This window comes from Protopterus annectens, chromosome 10.part0 (genome assembly GCF_019279795.1).
Source record: "Protopterus annectens isolate FY-2018-M chromosome 10.part0, PAN1.0, whole genome shotgun sequence".
NCBI classification, from domain to species: domain Eukaryota; kingdom Metazoa; phylum Chordata; order Ceratodontiformes; family Protopteridae; genus Protopterus; species Protopterus annectens.
This window is the reverse complement of record NC_056744.1, coordinates 1,290,636,190-1,290,656,609: the sequence shown is the minus strand read 5'-3', so window position 1 is coordinate 1,290,656,609 and position 20,420 is coordinate 1,290,636,190.

Genomic DNA, 20,420 nt, shown 5'->3' with positions numbered 1-20,420 from the left:
AGAGCTGAACATTGATGTAATCCCACCCCCACCTCAAACATATCCATCACTCCTACAGCAGACCTCACCATTGTCACACTACCCTCATACATGTCCTTTACCACTCTTACATACTTCTCTGCCACTCCCAACATCCTTATACAATACCACAACTCCTCTCTAGGCACCCTGTCATATGCTTTCTGTAAGTCTACAAAGGCACAATGCAACTCCTTCTGACATTCTCTATACTTCTCCACCAACACCCTCAGAGCAAACATCACACCTGTAGTGCTCTTTCCTGACAGGAAACTGTACTGCTGCTCACTAATCATCACCTGCCTTCTTAACCTAGCTTCCAGTACTCTTTCCCATAATTTCATGCTGTGACTGATCAATTTTATCCCTCTGTAGTTACTACACCTCTGCACATCACCCTTATTCTTAAAAATCGGTAGCAAAATACTTCTTCTTCATGCCTCAGGCATCCTTTCACTTTCCAAAATTTCATTAAACAATCTGGCTAAAAACTATACTGCCATCTCTGCTAAATACCTCCATGCTTGCACAGGTATGTCATCTGGACCAACAACCTTTCCATTCTTCATCCTCTTCATAGCTGTTCTTACTTCCTCCTTGCTAATCCGTTGCACTTTCTGATTCACTATCCCCACATCATCCAACCTTCTCTCTCACTCTCTCTCTCTCTCTCTCGCTCTCTCTCATTCTCTTCATTCTTCAGGCCTTCAAAGTACTCTTTCCATCTGCACAGCACACTCTCCTCATGTGTGAGTACATTTCCCTCATTATCCTTTATCACCTTTACCTGCTGCACATCTTTACTAACTCGGTCCTTCTGTCTAGCCAGTCGGTACAGGTCCTTTTCTCCCTCCTTAGTATCCAACCTTTCATACAACTATTCATATGCCTTATCCTTAACCTTCACCACCTCTCACTTCACCATACACCTCATCTCCTTATACTCCTGTCTACATCTCTCTGACAATCCCACATCTTCTTCACCAGCTTGCTCCTCTGTATCTCTCCTGTACTTCCTTGTTCCACCACCAGGTCTCCTTGTCCTTCTTGCTCTGTTCAGATATTACACCAAGCACTTTTCTAGCTATTTCCCTTACCAGCTTTGCTGTAGTTACCCAGCTATTCAGTAACTCTTCACTGCCCCCCAGTGCCTGTCATAACTCTTCCCTGAACTCCACCTCATAATCGCCCTTTTTCAACTTCTGCCATTTTATCCCTGACACTGCCCTCATACTCCTCCTCCTCTTCTTGATCACCAATGTCATCCTACAGACCACCATCCTGTGCTGTCTAACTACACTTTCCCTTGTCACCACTTTACAGTGTTCAATCTCTTTCAGACTGGCCTTCCTACAAAGTTAAATGGCAGTTAAATTGAGTTCAGGTAGTAAAAACAATCATTTTGTTAAACAACGTTTGTTTCCCTCAAGTAAAGTATTTAAAAAGTATTTGCAGTCTCTACCAGGATAATTTTATTATCATCCAGAAGATACCCACTTGGGCAGAAGGCCCTAAAATATTGAGCTAATCCAGGGATGCATGCATGTGAAAATGAATTCATTCATTTTTCTAGCAGTTTGTTCTTTTTTTCTTCTGAGAAGTTGGTATTGATATTTGTATTCTGTTTATTGGTTGTGAGTGATATCTAAAGTGAAATAATTTCTTTGGATTTTGTTGCTTATGGAGATTTTTAACTAGGGCTGTTTTCCTGATATCAGTCATTATGTTTTTGGTTAGCTAGAGCTTGTATATGTGAGTGAATGAGAGGTATAGTAAGGACATCTTTGCAAAGATCTAGGGACCAGGGATAGAGGTTCTCAAAAGTGGGGGAGGAATTGGTGATGATATGGCTGAGAAGGGTTTCAGCATATGTTACTTGCATTTTTTAATAGAAGGGGGATGAACAGATGGGAGTGATGGTGGTGGAAAGAATGTAATCCATGTGGGATTTGGATTTTGGGGTAATTTTCTAAATTCCTTTAGCAAACCTGATTTGGAAAGTTTGAAGTTTGAATTGAAAGTGCTATTTGATTTGGAGAAATCAGGGGATTTATGTCTTCTAAGCAGTTTAACATCTTTCTAGAATTGTTTTAATTTATGAAGGAGGGTATATTTCTTGATTTCTGGAAGCTGGATTTGGGTCTCCTAACTGATTGTTTGTCTCAGTTCCTTAAAATGGTAAAGGAGTGATGGTTGGGTTCCTGTTTCTAGCTATGCCAGGCCTGGTCCCTAAGATATAGGAGTTGTTTGAGTTCATTTGTTAACCTGGAATTTCTGAAGAGGATCTTTACTGACAGAGAAGAATTAAGGACTAGCCAGTTAGGATCTGATTCTGTTTGTGGGCATCAGCTTGGGCTATGATACTGGGATCAAAACATGATTTCAACAGTAGAAGGATACCTTCTCCTGCTCTTGTGCTTGATCTAGGGTCATGTCGGTAATAGTAGTTAGGCAACAGGTGATTAAAATTAGGGGAGTCCATTTTAAGCTAAGATTCAGTGACTGCAAGTAAATTAATGTTATAGCAAGATAAAATGCATTGATTCGGATTAGCTTATTTTGATGCGATGAACCATGATGTAAAAGTAGGTAGTGTTCAATGTTGGATATTGAACAGTGGGCCACTGTTGATTTCAATGCTGCTTTTAAGAAGGAATATAAAGTAATAGGGTTGAATTTAAACAAAAATAAATTGGGAGGTGAGACTTAGTATGGTATACATTTCCAGGAATGGAAGAGTTGGATGCTGAAGAATTGATAGGTTGGCAGAGTATTTGATATAGTTTGAGTGGCAATAATGACAGAGAATGATGAGCAATGTAGTGAAAACTTGATCACTTGGAAGTAAATGTTTTCAAGGGGTTGGAGTGCTGGAGGGAGAGAGAAAGAGGGAAGTAGGGTATGAATGACTGATAAGTAGTTATAAAGGAATGATCAGCATTTATATGAAAATATTTTGGATGCATTGGAGAATTGTAAGCAGAAGAGTATGCGTTCCAAGGGGAACCATTTGAGTGAGGATTGGAAAAGGCGCACCTAAAAACATGCTGGCTATGCCCTTGCAACTCCCCCTCTAATATCACCCACCCCATCCAACCACTACCTTTCTTTCCATCCCACTTACTACCTTGATTATAGCAAGCTCGGATGCTCATAAGCCTAGTACTTATTATACTTATTATACAGCAGGAACTTCTTATTGTAACAATTGTTAATGTCTGTTATGCACTTCGCAGATAAAGATTCTAGTTGTCTACTGATGTACTATGTTCTTTATCTGTAACTATGTTTGTAATTAATTGCTATGTTAATCAAATTGTTAATCACTATGTAAATCCAATATAACTACTGTCTGTATATTTTAACTGTGGAGCTTTTCTCCCCGGGCCTCCCCTGAAAATGATCCTACGTCCAGTCGGACACTCCTGGTCAACAAATGTAAATAAATAAAGAAATAAATAAAAGATAAATATTACAATGGACAGGATAAATAGGAAATGTGGTTGTAATAGTGGAAGATGGAAGTTTAAGAATATCAAACCTATAAGTGAAATGGTGCCAGTAAGGTAGATTCTGATACACATTTAAGAGGATATAAGGTATCCTCAGATTCAACTCTGATGGATCTCTTGTGCTTTGGTAAAACAGACAGCACCAGAGACACCAAAATCCTGATCAACTTGGTCAACTTTTAGGTGCATATTATCAATGTGGTAGTTCCTCAGGTTGTATGACTCCCCAAAATATGCATTTTTGGTATTTACTTTAAGCCCATGATTCTGGCACCAGTTGTTTGTTTGGAACAAAACATCCTGCACTTGTTTCTACAGTGTACAACTGTATCTATGCAGATGTTTGCATATTGGTATAGTATGGTGGTGTATGTTTCTGCGTGTCCATGCTGTTTTAGGTTTCTCAGTCTATAGTTGGATAGTTTAGATCATCTAGGAAAATGGCATTGCTTTTAATACTGAGTGAACCTAGTTCCTGTGGATAAGCATTGTGGCTTTCCTGGGTCATAGATGGAGTTTTCCAGCTAGTTAATATATGGTATGAGACCTTTCTGATGCTTATTTAGACATGAAGACGCTCTAGTGCATCATGCTGCTTTATGAGCCTTGATGTGAGTCACTTCTGGATGAAATTAGTGGCACCTCTACCTTTTTCCCACCCTAGACAGTAGATGGCCTAAACATGTGAAAGGAATTATGCTGGAGTGTTCTTTACTGTTTTAAACCATATCTCAGAAACTACACAGATGTATATGTCCTCCTGGGTGAGAAGGGCTTGTAGGAAGTGGAGGTTTTTTTTGTGATACATAACCTATCCCTCCAACATGTTCTTTTTATGCTGTAAAAAAGATTTAGATTTCTTGAGTGGGCATTTATGCCCCCACTGAATTTGTTAGTGTGCAAGAGGTCGGAAAGGATAGGCTTTGTTGAGGTTATTTATCCATGGCAGAGATCACCCCTCAGAAGCCTGTATGACACCAAAAAGAGGGACAAGGTTTTAAGATAGTCTACTTAGTAAGAAATTATTGTGGGCATATGAGTTGTGTCGGATGTTTGGACATCTATGCAACAAAGGGGGCATTATACTCAATGATCAGCCTGCTGAGTGCAGAATGTCATGGAATGATTCCATCTCTGGACCTGGATGCCATAACCTTAGTAAAAAAAATTTGCAAGGAAAAGCACTTGCTTGAAATGCTGGATCCATGGTGATCAAAGGGCAGTTCATTGTCTACTTACATTGCCAGGTCCAAAACTACTATATCAGTTTTCAGGGATGTGTTGTCAATGTGATAGTTAAATGGAACTTCTTGCTTGCTGAAATATACTACTATACATTTCATGGCATTCTGTTTTAGTTTATGTTTTTTACACCAGCTATTAGTCTGGTGTCCTCTGGGGAGTTATGATGGCACCAAATTTACAATCATCTGCAAACCTGAACATCCATAAACCCTTTACAATAGCTCTGACCTCTGAGAAATACATGCCTAGGAGGAGTGACCCATGAACTGAACCCTTGGATATACCACTAGGGACAAGTCTCATTGAGGAGGCAGAGCAGCCCACTTTACTTTCTTTGATTCTATTTGTGAGCTAATTTTCGATCCATTGAGTTACATAGGGATTACTATTTAGCTGAGATAGTTTGTCTATGATGCCTGTGTGTGGGATGGTGCTGAATGCCTTTGCAATGTTTAAAAATGTAGAGTGTGTAGTAATTTGCCTTCATCCATTGCTTTAGTAACTCTCAGGATCCGCCTTTAATAATTAAGAACTAGCTTGGGACAAGAAGTTGTAGGATACCTATGCCCTTATTTATTAATTACATAACGATCCTTTCCATAGCCTTACAGATGAGGCTGGTCAGACTTATGAGATTATAAATTCCTGGGTCCATTAATGACCCACCTTTGTGCAAAACAATGATATTTGCTGTTCTTCTTTTGTCCTGCACAAAGTATTTTTGGGAGGCTGACATTGAATAGCCTCTCCAGGGGATCTGACAAGTACTGTTTCAGGCTGGCCAAAGCAGCCCAATATGTTATCCGGCCCTAAGGAGACAGTGCTCTTGGTCTTGGATAGTGCACTGATGACTTTTTTTGTGAGAGATTTGAGGAGGGTGCAGATACAGGGAGGGATATAAAGGAGATATAAAGGGATATACAGGGAGGGATATAAAGGAGATATAAAGGGATATACAGGGAGATAAAGGGAGAGTGGATAAAGTTAGAACTAAATTTATCCAGTAGTAGATTGTCTTTGCCCACTGGGTCGCAATATGTGGCACCATTTACTATTTATTTATTTATTGAATTTGCCTGTTGTGATAGACTGAATGGGCAGAAAGCTATCCCTTATCAGCAAAGGCCTGAAGAGAATAGCTCCAGAAAAGTTTAAAACATTAGATAAAGAACATAGTTAAGAGAGGCATACAAGTAATCAAAAAACATACACAATGTAAACAGAATACCATTCATTAATAGCAGCATCATATAAAATGCTATAAAACATACTGGGAAATAAATCTGGTAGAAGAAGAGAAGAGGAGGAATGGAGGATTAGTATTAAGAGGTGAGAGACAGAGAGAGAATTTTCAGGATTGGTAGAAGAAAGAAGTAGAAACAGGGGTGTTGTATTAGCTGGCAGGTGAACCCAGGTCTCCTGAATGGGAGGAAAGAATTCTACCATTGAACCAACAGTACAAATGAACAAAAGTTCTCTGCCATTGGACCTACACAGTGCTGGCTATTGTTTCTAAGGATTCTAACATTGTTAAGGAAGGCTTTGTGATTGCCCTTTGCCTATGTGGCAGTTTTTACCTCATATTAGGCTTTGGTTGATTTGATCAGAGTCTGGAGTTTAATGTTAAGTTTAGCAAGTTTTTTTTTTGCATCTTGTGAGTCTCATTCATTTTTATTTGCAACAAATTTGTTTCTTTTATTATAGATCTATTTTTTATACTTGGATTCTGCCATCGGCGCTCATTTTTGTATTTGGCATTTTATTTAATTTGGAGCAATTTACATGTCTACAGAATCTGGCAGTGAAGGATTTTGCATAAGCAACGGTGTCATTGAATTGAATTTAGCAAAGTCATCCATCACTCAATCTAAGTAGATTAGCCATAGCACAATCTCTGAATACTAAGCTATTGGAAGATGCTTCTGGCTTTATTCTTAAGGTAACTAGTCAGGTAATTACAATTCATAGGGAGCAGTGCCAACCCATATTGGTGAGGATTAAGTCCAGGATTTAATTGCCCCTGATTGCGGTACAGACTAGATTGTTCAGAAAGTTTATTTTGGTGAAGTCTAGAAATCTCTGGGCATATATGTTAAAGGATATATATGTCTTCCAGTTAACCAAGGGATAGTTGATGTCCCCTAGAAGAATTGTGTTTGGCTTAAGGCATAGGCACTCCATATTAGTAAAGTAGGAGTTATTGGCTGAGAAGGACAGGGAGGGGACCCTGTAGGTAGCCATGATGTGCTAAGTAGGCGTTTTAATGGTAAGATGGACATAGAGAAGTTTCAGATTGTTATCTTGTCTATCAAATCTAAAGATGAAATGCTTTTTTTACAAATATGAAGACATAGTTGCCATTAGTGCCTTCATCTAGTGTGATGGGCCTGAATGTATAGAAGGTACTGAAACGCTGCATTGATGGCCTTGAACAAGTTCTCCACAACAATGGAATGGATATTTTGTTAAGGCTCCTAGTGTTCAGTAGCAATACCTTTAGTTTATCATGATTCTGTTTTGCTGTGTTAGAAGCATTTGAGGACTGATATTGCTTTAAAAAAGCAGTATGGGTGGAACAAAGTTTTAGAGAATATATGAAAGCCTTGAGTAATAGGTATAGGCCATCCCTGGCAAAGCAATTTGGACTGTCTGACATCTCCTCCCAGGCTAGTATATACATTGGACCCAAAATGAATCACACCAGAGGCTAAGTCAATTGTTGAAGTCAATAATCATTTGATTTGATTGTGGCATCATTCTTAGTGATTGTAAAATGCTTCACAATGCTAGGTTCATAACTAGACATATATTCTAAGAGCTCCATCATGTTTCTCTTCATACAGTCATTGGTAGTATGTTTCAAGTCATTTACACCCATGTGTACTACCATTTTGCCATGTTTGTACTTGTGGTACTAGGACATGAGTGCTTGTATGATGTGGCAAACTCTGTCACCTGATAGGCAAATGACCATGACCATATCCTTGCATAACCTTGGGAATGATACATCAGTGTGTATCACAATGGAGTGACTATGACTAGGATGTTAGATTGTACAGAGGTTTGCCTTATAGGCTTTTGAACTGAGACATTGAGCCTCTTTCATGTATGTTTCAAGGTGGGTGCTGCCTGTGTTGTGTATTTTGTGAGATTGTTGAGAGTACTTGTTTAGGAGGCCTTTGTGGTTCAGGAAGTTACTTTTAAGAGCCTCAGCATATCTATGTCTGTAGGTTTGGCCTGATCTGTTTTGATATGTTCAATGTGGTATTGTCTGGTACTGACAACCTGCTTACAATTTGTAGTGTCTTCATGTTTAGAATTACATAACTACATCTCTCACACACTGTCTGTTTAAGTAGTAATTCATTGTCACTAAACAAGAGACAATTGCTGCATTATCTCAGGAAGTCATTTCAACCAAGTGCAAATCCATGGTTTCAGGTCCTTATTTATAAGGGCTAAAGGGGAGCAGTTTGCAGTTGATTACTGGAGGTATTATCTGTCTGATAGTGGAGATAGAGCTGGTCTCAGTGCAACTGCATGCAGCTAGCAATATATGATATTTAACTCCTTCTCTCCCCAGAAGCAAAATTGTAACATTAATTCCCAGCTTTTTCCTGAAAACTAGTATTAATCCTAGACAGAACCTACAACACCTAGATACAACAGACACCCAAACTGTGCAAAGGTCTTGAGGAGGCCATCACCAAAACTGCAACTAGACCACTTTTTAAAGTCTGATATACACTGCCCAGTTAAATACCAGCATATTCTGCTCCTCATCTCGCCAGAAGAAAAGAAGTAGCATTAATTTGAAAGTAGCTCTTACAAAGCAATTTTCAGGCTTTCTGGTAAATGCAGTCTGTAGGAAGCACACTGTGGAGGTAATGGGAGGCCAAGCAATAATGTCACTCCGCTTCTTCTCTCACTAGGAGCAAAACAGAAACACAGTATTCTCCTAGCTGACTCCTCAGAAGCAGTTCCTAGGCTCTCCAGTGACTGGTAGTCTAGACCAGATGTTACAGATTTAAAAAGTAATATGGAAAAATGGGTTAATACTCAACATATTTCAGTGTGCACTTAGGGAGTGGGATGATATAAAACAAATACTAACTCAAGTCTATGGGAGGGACTTCCTAGTTTGGTCTAGTTTGGTCTTTCAGTATTCAGTAGAATGAGTAGAAGAGATTAGGCTGGGATGAGCCTCCAAAGTCAAATTTATAGTAAGAGCAGGCAGCTCAAAAGCCAGCAAGTGTAAAAGTACAACAGAAACTGGGTGGTTTGGAAAAATCTAGTGCTGTCAAACAGCATCAGTAGTACAACAACACTTGTAGCTAAATAAGAAATCCTATTCTCAGCTCCTCCTACTTATCACCTGAACTTACTGCTTTTTCAGTGAGTGATGGAAATGGAAATGTTTCTAACTGCCCTTATCTAAGAACTTTTAAAACTCCAAGAAAAACCTTTAAGAAAAGCAAACTTTAAAATAAAGCAGGCTAATATAATATGAGCAAAAAATCAGTTATAATGTAAACAACTAAACATTAAATACAGAAATCCAATGCAGTCATATACCAGCAGTAGTCTTACTGCCCATACAGCTAAATAGAAATGCAAATAAACAAGAAAATGTATTTCTCAGCTCCTTCTACTTCTCAGACTCCTGAAGAAACATTGTATCCGATGAAGTCTGATAGACAAAAGTGCTCATTCCTTTTAATAAACAAGACAAATTAAGACTGAAAGAAGGATTGTTTCATGTTCTCATTGCTTGATTTTTGAGAATGTGTACATTCTACTCTGGTTAGCTGTCTGAGTGAAAAATGCCTACAGGAATATAACAACGAATTACTTAAAATAAAGAGGCTTTTTCCTTTTGTTTTTACTTGTTGGTCCTGGGGACAACCAGACACTCCACCGGGTTTAGAAAGCCTATAAGGGGAGCTACTCCATAATAGGTAGTCTACAGTTTATATTATTGCAGAACAGGAGATGAGTTTTTGTGTGTGTAGGCCAGGTGGAGACAGAGAGTTAGGAATGGTTCCATTCAAATCCCTAGGCATTTTAATGTAGTTATATTTTCAAAACTATTATTCAAATGATCAGGATTTGTAGAGGTCTGGGGACAAAAGTGAGCTTTTGCCTAGTACCAAAATGCATTGTTTTGTCTTAGAGCACAAAAGCAATAATTATTTATCATTGACCCATTGAAAAAGGGCATGAGAATCAGCCTGAAGTTCGAGTTCAAGACACGAACGAGAATAGCTGGAACAGAATATGGTTATACCACTGGTATAAAGCAAAAGAGGAAGATGGGATTAGTGAAAAGATAGCCTATTAATGTAGATAGAAGAGAGAAGAGGTGCCAGAACAGATCTTTGGGGGTGCCCTTCTCCAGAGGCACTGATGTTGGGGTTGATGAGTTGACGTTCACTGAGAAGTGGTGGTTAGAGAGACAGTTTCTGAACTGAGGCAGTGTGTTATTGCAATTGCCTATTTCAGTAAAATGGTCTATGACATCTGGGTGATCTACAAGAGCAAAGGATCTAGTAGGGTCAGTAAAAATGGCTTCCATAATTAGTCTTTCCAAGGAGAATGGTGTCAGTGAGATATCAGGCATACTATTAAGTGTAATACACAAGTTATAGATGTGTTTGAATAGGATTTTAATGTTGACTCTGCAGTGATAAATAAACCATGGGTGAAGGTTGCCTGCACCATGGGGGCTATCAAGTTTAATCTATTTGAGCATTGGATGGATGTCCTTACATGTGATAGTTCTGATGTAGAATGCAGGGATGTATGGAGGGCTGATGGTGTGACAAGAGGGTGTTTGGAATTGGCTATAGTAAGCGATGGAAGGTTTTCTGAAATGAGAAAGAAAATCAGAAGATGTGAATTTCATACAGAGAATGTTATTCCATCCTGTATGATAGCTAACCTCTTTCCAGAAGTTTTAGGGTGATTTTTTTTTTTTTTTTGTGAGGTTTAGTATAATTGCATCAGGTGACTTTTATGTTGGTGTATTGCTTGCTTGGCAAGGTTCCATGCCTGGGTGAAGCATTGTCTGCTAGTGGTAGTGGGAAGAGCTTTCCAAGACCATCATGCCATGTCTCTAGGTTGTAGAAGAGCTGTAAGGTCAAAGGTTAACCAGTTATTAGTTTTTGGTTAGTATAGTCTTTAGAATCCTGGGAAGCAGGACTTTTGCAGGTCATCCAATATACAGATAAGTAGTTCTGTAGCAGGGTGAGGGTCAGCTGTATTCAGAACTGGTTCTTCACCCATTTAGAGAGGGTGGATTTTTGTTAATGTGAGGCTATGATCTATTACAGAAAGATATTAGCTTTGGTGGCATATTTTCACATGGATGATGGATATGGAAACTGATTGGGCAGTACTAATTCAAAGATGGTGGGTAGATGGTGATGTTTGAGGTAAGAGAAGGTTTGTTTGTCAATATGAGATCTAGGAGGGGGTATGGTCTGGTGGTAGATAGCCTTGCAACAACCTATGAACCTATGAAACAAGACTGTGACCTGTAACTAGCTATGATATGATGAGGGACCTTATCTATGATGACTTGTACATGGATGACCTCCCTGGTATCATCCTGTTTAACCAACCTGGGGGTATGTCTATTGCTAACGTAGATTGAGGCACCTCCACCTTTGGCCCTAGTCTGTGCTGTTGTTGGTATAAATGTGTGGAAGGTATTGTATTCTTGCACTGCCAAGTACTTTCTACAGCTTTAAACCAAGTGTCAGACATGGCACAGATGCATACATTATCCTGAGTGAAGAGAGCTTCAAGGATGCGAAGTTTTTTGTTTAGGCTCCGAGCATTGAGCAGGAACATATTAAGATTTCTAGTAGACTTTTTCAGTATGTTAGTGGTTTTATCTTTTTGGCATTGCCTAGAAAAGGCTGTAAGGGGGTGAATAAAGTTTTAGCTAATATCTGAAAGTTTATGGGGGACAGGTGTAGCCCATCCTTGGCAAAGCAATGTGATCTTTTGATTATGTCCTTCCATGCTGACAGATATTGGATTCCCCTGGTGTGACACCAGAAACTAAGCCACTTATCAAAATCAATCATTTTATGTCCATGCTATGGTATTATTCTGGATGCAGGTAGAATGCTGCTCAATGCAAGGCTCATACCTATCTGCCTACCTATGACATATATTCCAATGTATGACAGGTATCGTTTGGAGTCATAGTAACTGATGTTCATATGAGTAGTGAGGAGTACATTTTGTAATAAAAAAGTGAAAGATGAAGATATGAAGAAAGTTTATCAATATTGTGTGGTACTGGAAAAGAGAGACATCTGGGTAGGAGGAATGTTGATAACTGAGTGTGAAGGTGGAAATTAAAATTTGTGTATTATGTGGTTAGAATTGGGTGTGGATAGCAGAGCGAAAGTTATAGGGAACTGGAAATGGCTGGGGTGGGAGGTGAAAGTAGTGGGCCAGAAATCACAACCATTGTGAGGTAATTAGTCAGCACACCATCAGTGATAACATTCACTTTATGTTTCATAAAAAATAGCACAGAGAAAAGTTTTAAGAAATAAAAAAAATAATAATAATAAACAAGGTTACTTAATTAAATAAGAATGGGGGGAGGCACAGATGAGAGTTATTTGGTAGTTATTATGTGAATATTTTGATTCACTTCCTGAAGTTCTTTAAGTGAAGTGCTTGTCAAATTGGGGTAGGGAATGGATGAGGACTGTAAAATGTCACTTGCAGTTCTGTAAGCCTATGCAATGTCAGGCAGTTAATACACAGTTTAAAACTTCCATGTACATTTGGAGCAATACAACAGAAAGGCTGCAGTAGCAAGCACCTTTTGCAGTTATATAATTATTTGTTAGACACTGTCAAATGCTGTACTTAGGTTCATAGGTTCGTAGGTAGGTACAAGGCTATTGGCCCTAGGGCCTATATAAGTCTAACCAAATAGGTACCCTGGCTTTTGCCACCCAATAAAATTATTTTCCTGTGCCCCTGTCGAGCAGAGCCACAGAGGTGATCCCTGGGGTGAATTTCCCATTTCCCATCCAATCATCAAGATTCTTCTTGAAGCGTGCTAATGAGGAGCTTTGTTTGATATAGATAGGTAGTTTGTTCCAGAGTATGGGAAGTCTCTGGTACAGGAATCTATCCTTCCAGTGTGTTCTGTTTATTGTGGTAACAAGATTTAGGTCCCTAGAGCATGTAGCTCGGAGGGATTGAGATTTCTTTAAGTGGAGCATGTCCAACAGCTCTGGGTTTGACATAGCTTTGTATGTTAGGCAGAGATCGCCTCTGAGTAGGCGATATGTGACGAAGTAAAGCTGGAGTTTTTTGAGACAGTCTGCGTAGGGCATCTGTTTGAGGCTGGTAATCCTCTTTTTGAGGTATTTCTGCAGCCTTTCCAGTTGTTGTAGATGTCTTGTGAGGTACATACTAAAAGGGACGTTGTACTCTATAATGGGTCTAATGAGTGATGAGTAGAAAAAAAACAATGAACTCTTTTTTACTGGATGAGAAACCTTTTGTGATGAGGTGTGCCATGTAGAACGATTTCCTGACTACTGTGGCGATGTAAGGAGAGACTACTGTCCACCTGTGTCCCAAGGTCTCTTATCACACTTTCGGTGTTAAGTAGACTACTACCTATGTGGTAGCTCATGGGTACAGAATTTTTACCAAAGGGGATGACAATGCACTTTTTGGCAGTGAGCTTGAGGCCATGGATTTGATACCAGGCATCTGTCTCAGTGAGTCCCTTTTGTAGGATGTCCACATCGTTAGGAGTTTCAATTATGGCTCCTAGTTTGAAGTCATCTGCAAACTTCATTAGCCAAAGACCTTCTGTGTTAGCCTGTACTTCAGAAAAGTAGATACCAAACAGGAGAGGACCCAGGACTGGACGCTGTGGTACTCCACTTGTCACTGGTTCGAAGTCGGAGTTACTCCATTCAAGTATTTATTTAAAAGAAAAAAATGTTCCAGTGTTATGCATACAGGTTAGAAAAAGAACTGAGACAAATGAACACGCACTCACTGCACCACTTCTATTAAAACAATCCAAATGGTATCGATATCCACCTTCAATGGACCAAGCAAAACATAAAAGTTTTAAAAGGTAAAGCCTTCAGTTTTAATTTCCGCTTTTCATCCTGCTCCTAGCAGGACTTCTTCAGACAAACAACAAGAATCAACAAATTTCCACTTTTTAAAATAAAATCACATTTCAATTACAGTTGAAATCACATTTCATTTAAAATGCTTAGTACCCTGTAATGGGATTTAAAAAGGCCAACCCCCCAAGAATAAAAGACACAGCACATTTTGTACTTTCAATAGTATTTGACTTTGTAAACAAGTAAAACATGAAAGTAAGAAATGAAAAATAGTAAAAACAAAAAACAAAATAAATAAATATTCCCTTCTATATTGACAAGTTACCAGTAGTGCCGTTCAAACATACAAAAAGTGCAAAAACAACACACAGTGCCTGACTGTGTGTTTGTTTACCTCCTTTTTTCACTTATTTCTGACATGTTGACTACACTTACTTCTTCACCTCAAATGGCTCTTCAGCAATCCTTACTTATAAAGTTACCCTAAGCAACTTCTCCTATTTGTATGAATATTGAGAAACATCGGTCATACAGCTGCCTTATATACTAATACATAAAGGTTCCATGACTCATGTCTGCATTTAAATCTGTATCTTTATATTTCCAGAACTCACTTTATGTTGCTACATATTAATGTGACCCAAAGTGTTCAAGGTATTTCGCCTCGCTCTTGTTGCCACATTAAAGATCCCAGTGTGGTGGAGATGAATCACTACACGTCCAATAAAGCTCCACTATTACTCCATCCTTTAAACAATTTCCAAAATTGTCTGCTAGTTCATCTTATTCAAGTCTCCATTGCTCTTTGCTTGTGTAGTTACTCTAAAACACCACCTAGTGTTGTTTGTTGATATATACCTACACAAGCTGCAATGGTTTAACATGTTATATCACACAAATAAACTTTCAAAAGGAAATTTTATGAGTGAGAGGGGGGGGGGGGGATGGAAACCATGCCCGACCATATGCAAAATGTCCTGGTCAATGAGATCATGCTGTTGTATATATATGAATTAGTGGACATTTTTCCTGAAATAGTAATAAAAATATATATAATATTATAAATAAAAAGTAAAGAAACACAATGATTTACCTCGTGAGGCATACAGGTTTTCAGAACAGAAAAGGAAGCCTCAAACCCAAACCAGCTACAGATTAAATCAATACTTACAGCTAGAAAGTACAATAGTTAACAACAGTGTCATTCACAGCTGTCTCCTAAAAGGGACAATATAAACTAGTTTTGAGACTTTACCAACAGGGAGGACATAGGGGATGGGCACTACAAATAAACAGATAAAATGGTGAGGTAAAGCACATGGAAAGTCTGTGAGAAAGTTTGCAGTTTAAAAAAGAATGCCAGAATATTATTTAGATTGGAAACAACAGAGAAGTAGAGAGAGAGGAAGTGTAAATGAAAGACAGCAGAATAAGGGAGCTACTATGCCCAAGAATTAAAATATTACAAAAGTACTCATAAAATCATGCCACAGCAGCTTGGAAGAATGCTTGAATGCAACAGACAGGTTTACAAAAGCAGCTGTAGCATATCCATTAACAAGGCATAATAATCCATACACATGTATTGCTAAAATGGCTAGGACCAAATACCTTTCAATGCAACAATGTAAAAGGTTATAAATGGACAGAAAAAAAATATTTGTGGTAAAACAACTTAGATCAAACAGTAATCTTGCCAAGGAAAACTGGAAATGAGCACTGACCGATGAGATAGTGAAACTGGGATTGGCATAAAAATATTGTAAAATAAACTTCTAAAAAGAAAAGGTAAGGGGATATCAGACGTAATTATATACATGGGGAGGCGTGAACTACATGTGCTTTCACACTGGACAACACATGGAAAAGCCCAAGATACTAGAATGAGTTAATATATGTTCACAGCTTCCTCATAACTGAGAGGCAGATTTAAAAAAGTATATGAGAACAGAAAATTCTGACACTGTTTTTCAAAAGTTGTCTATGCTTTGGGCAAGCCCCCCCCCCCCCCCCACACACACACACACACTTAAATATAATAAACTCTGAGATCATCATTACCTTGAAGAAAAGGGAATGCTCTGAATTAAAATACAAGTCCATATTTTCACACATTCAGCCTCACTTTTGTGACTTGCACTGTCTTAGTACTATAAATGGTTGTTTTTTATATTCACTTTCAACTATTTAAGATGCCTTCTAGGAGGCAAAATACTCTAAAAAGATACATAGATAGACTGCCCATATCTGGTCATTTAGTATTTTCAGAAAGACCAGAAATTGTAACATTGTTTCTTGTTTATATTTTCTGTACCTTCTTGGAAATGCTCAACTTGGTTCGGTGTTAATTCAATTTGTTAAACTGGTTTATACAACTAAAAAGTATTTGATATTCTAAAACTTGGTGCATTTTGTGATTAAATGTATTTGTGGCGTAATCTGAAGTCACATTACCTAATGTGACAGAACTTGAATAGCACTGTTAATCTGAAACAAATGCTTTTCAAAGAATTTATGGTGCAAAGTTTTCCTATTCTGTTTATGCCCTTAATTCCATTAGTAATGTCAGTGCTATATCTTTGAGTTCATGTTTGACAGAAATATTTAAGACTTTTAACTATAAATTGGATAGTCTTCTTTTCTCACATTATATAAAAAAGAGATGAAGAGAGTCAATAAACAACTTTTTTTGCACCAGAGATGTATTAGCTGTTTGAAGAATGTGTTTGGCACAAGTCCTAAACTTCAGCTACCTTTTTCAACAGTTTAAGTCATAAAGCATGGTCAGGGAGATTAGTAGCAGTAACCAGGAAACATACGGTGAAGTACTGCAATAAAATAAATCATTTAATCAGTTGTAATACACAGCTGTAATGTGAAAAACAAGAAACAGGCCATATAGTCAGCTTGCTATATTAACATTAACTGTTCAATAACCAAACCCCAGGATCAGGACTATGGGACATTTTTGAGGCATGAGTGGATTTGTCATGAAAAATATGTTGCCTACATGAAGATATTTATTTGGAAAAATGAGTAGGTATACTGTTCCAAGAACCCTTTTCAATCAATGGCAATGACATGACATTGAAACTTTCCTCTTGCTTTACCAAATATTAGTCCTAGAAATGTATTACTTGGAACCTTTCCCCTATTTGTACGTTTTCTCTCTCAACCCAAATCAATGACAGTTTTTCTTTTTTTTTGGAGTTCACTGTAGTGAACAAACATGTATTCATGTGATAGGGTCTTCATTTTACTATTTGTCACTCCATGATATTGAAACAACATCAATGGCAAGATGAAAATATTTAAAGAAGTAAAAAAGACAAGTTTGATAACAAACAAAAGTAGATCTTCTGGTGAATAAAGCAGTCCTAATTTATCTATGCTACTTTCAGCGCCAGTGTATTAAATTCCACAGAACAATGTATTTTCTTATGATGCTTTGATCACTAAGTCAGCACTCTGGTTAAGTTATTATGCCACTTCTTTCTTTGATGTACTAACTATATCACCATCTGAAAGGCCCAAACTGTGTCCAAGAAAAGGTGCTTTGACCAGTGTGCTCGCTTTCTCATACACCACATGACCATCAAGTGTCATGTTCTGCTTGTAATGGCTTAGTATATAATTCCATCTGATGCCAGAGAAGTTCAACAAACAAATGTACCACTGCCACTAATTAAGAGTCAAGGGAAAGGAGCAGCAGTCTTTCAATCGGCACCACTGTCTCAAAAAATTATATACGTAATGTATTTGTCCTTACTATGTAGTAGGTGTGCACTGCTGACTTGGGATTCTGTTCACACTGAATGGCTTCAGGCAAGGGTTATAAATACTGGCTTCACAGGAACTCACCCATCTCAATCTGAGCCCAATATCTTACAGTGTTAGCTTGCCAATATTAACTGTATGTTGGGTAATAATATTGCATTCACACATACAGAATAATTCAGTGCAACAACTCTTTCCTGATTGGTGGTAGTTCTCTGTCACAGCTAAACTACTACGACACATCTAGGTTCCACTCTTAAAAATGAGTCAGCTGCACTATAATATCTTATGGTAGTTAGGTGAAGGAGTACCTCTCTATTTTACTTTCCGTCTTAGAAAGTTGGATTTCAACAGTTAAAATTAACACTTTCAATTTACTTACCTTAATAAACATTACTAAGCCAATTGCATCAGTTTTTAAATTAAAGAAAATTACATAGAGAAAGTAGGGAATGCAGTTTAACAATTAAAGACATAAACATATATGTGACTGCAAAGAGAAATATACATTAAATGATTTTCAACCAACATTTGGCTTTAAAAAAAAAAAAAGTTTCCTAATTAGCTGGTTAGTTCTAACACTAATTCTAGCTAAACAGTTAGTAGAAAATGTTCATAATATTGATCACTGCTGAAGTAGCCAAAGCTATATAGGTTATAATCTGCTAAGGATATAATAGCCAGCTATTTTCCACAGTTTCCGAGCACCTTCTGTGTACTCAAACAATTAGACACCTCAGTCTGAGCTAATTAACAGACAGGTTTGTACACTAAGCCCTTTACAGCTTTCCTGCCAGCAAACAGAGAGCTTCTCTGTAGGCTTTTGAGGATTGATGGATGACTTATGCTTGTCCAGTTCTGGTCAGGTAAGTTCCCGTTGGGGAAAAGCCCTCCACACTTAATATTTTATTCCTTAATCTTACTTTCCTGTTAAAGAGAGTATTTTTAAGCTAGGAAATTGTGAGTTTGATGATTGTCACATGACTCTAATTTACTTTTAAATGGAGGCACACTTTTGTTCTTGACAAATTAAAAATTGTTCAAACCTGTTTAAACTACTTTTTGCATGGAGAAACTGTGTTAATTTACTTTTCGGGATTAGCCAAATGTATTTGAGTGATTTTATTGTGTTTTGACTAGGAAAAAAGTTACTTTTTTAGCACTTTATATTTTTTACCGACTTGTGCTGCTTAGCTTCTCCAAGAAAAAAAAAGACCATTTTTGACTTGACCATAGAAAAACTACCAGTCCCTCAGTCAGTCCTTCTTCCAGCCAAGAAAAGAAAAAGCTAAATAAACAGTCTTTGCATCCACAGCAGACTAGCAATTTACCCCATTGACTGGTCAGTGACTCTGCTGTAGCCAAAAGTGGCTCCACAAATCACTCATCATTTCCATAGAGCCCTCTTGTGTAGTCCATACAACCATTATGGACTGGGGGGGAGGTTAGCCACTTCCTCTTTGACTGTTGGGTTCCCCGCAGTGAGCTAGTGTGAGAAACTCTTGCCAGTGTTGGGAGAAGGGGGGCAGAGAAGATGCCCTTGCTTAGGCAGAATGTTGTGCCTATCCCTTCAGAAGCTGTTATTGCCATTAATAAGTCTGTTTGCCCCAAAATTTCAGTCAAAAAGAAGCAGACAACTAAACATGCTTCTTCTACTGAGACAGTTTCTCTGGTCAGGAGTAGTTTATAATGGCTGTGTCAGGGTGTTGTACATTCTATTGACCCCTCTCATAAGTTTTTTTTTTGGGGGGGGGTAAAAAAGGAGGTTCCACTTTTCCTGAAGAGATTTAAAGTTCTGAGCTTGTGGAGACATGAGATGGGACAGATGCAGTTTTTTCTCCTCAGATTTCTAATTCAGGCTCAGAGATGAGCATGGTATTTAAATGTCCATGTGAGGCATTCTCTTTTTTCTGAGACTATTTCCTGAATGTACCTGTGCTTTCAGTGGGACAACAGTGAAGTTTCTCCCTCCGTCAGAATGTACTATGAGTTGTTACATCTGGTATTCCCAGAATCTTCTTCCAACCTCCAAGTGCTGTCAGAATTGAAAGATATGTTTGCCACAGCCTGTGATTTTCCCTGACAGTTTGCTGCAGCTAAGACAGCAGACAGGTTGTACAAAGTTCATTAGCCTTTCAAGTTTTTATAAATCCATCCCAGACCTGACCCAACAGAGACAGCTTAGTTAGTCCAGCTGCTGCCAAACATTATGTTAAGTCTAACCCTACTCCTTCAGAGAAGGACGATAAAACTATTGTTAAGTTTTGGAAAAACTTTAATTTTTAAAATATTGAATTGTAAAATTCACATATTAAAGTTTGTTCTGAAAAATTGTGAGAGTATAATGAATGTTTTATCTGCAGTTCCCTGTTGTGAGGAAAAATCTGGTTTGTGTGGTTTAGTTTCTTCCATTTCTCAGGTCACTACTCATTGTTTAAAGTGTGTATATGACTTTGTAGATACTGCATCCATGGCTGTTGCTACTGGTACTTTTTAAGGAGGTTTGCTGGGGGGAATTCCTGAACTGGCTTTTATTTTGTTGGCATTCCAAAAGAGTTGCTTCTTCACAAAGGGAAAGAGAGGAACTGGGAATGAAACAGTATGACAGCATTGCACTCAGATAGATTTCAGGTGATTTTTTTCTCACATTGTCTGGTAAAAGGAATCTTACGCTAAGCCTCAGCTCTCCTTTCATGGCTTTAATAGCCATCTGATCAGGTGGATGGGACATGTTAGC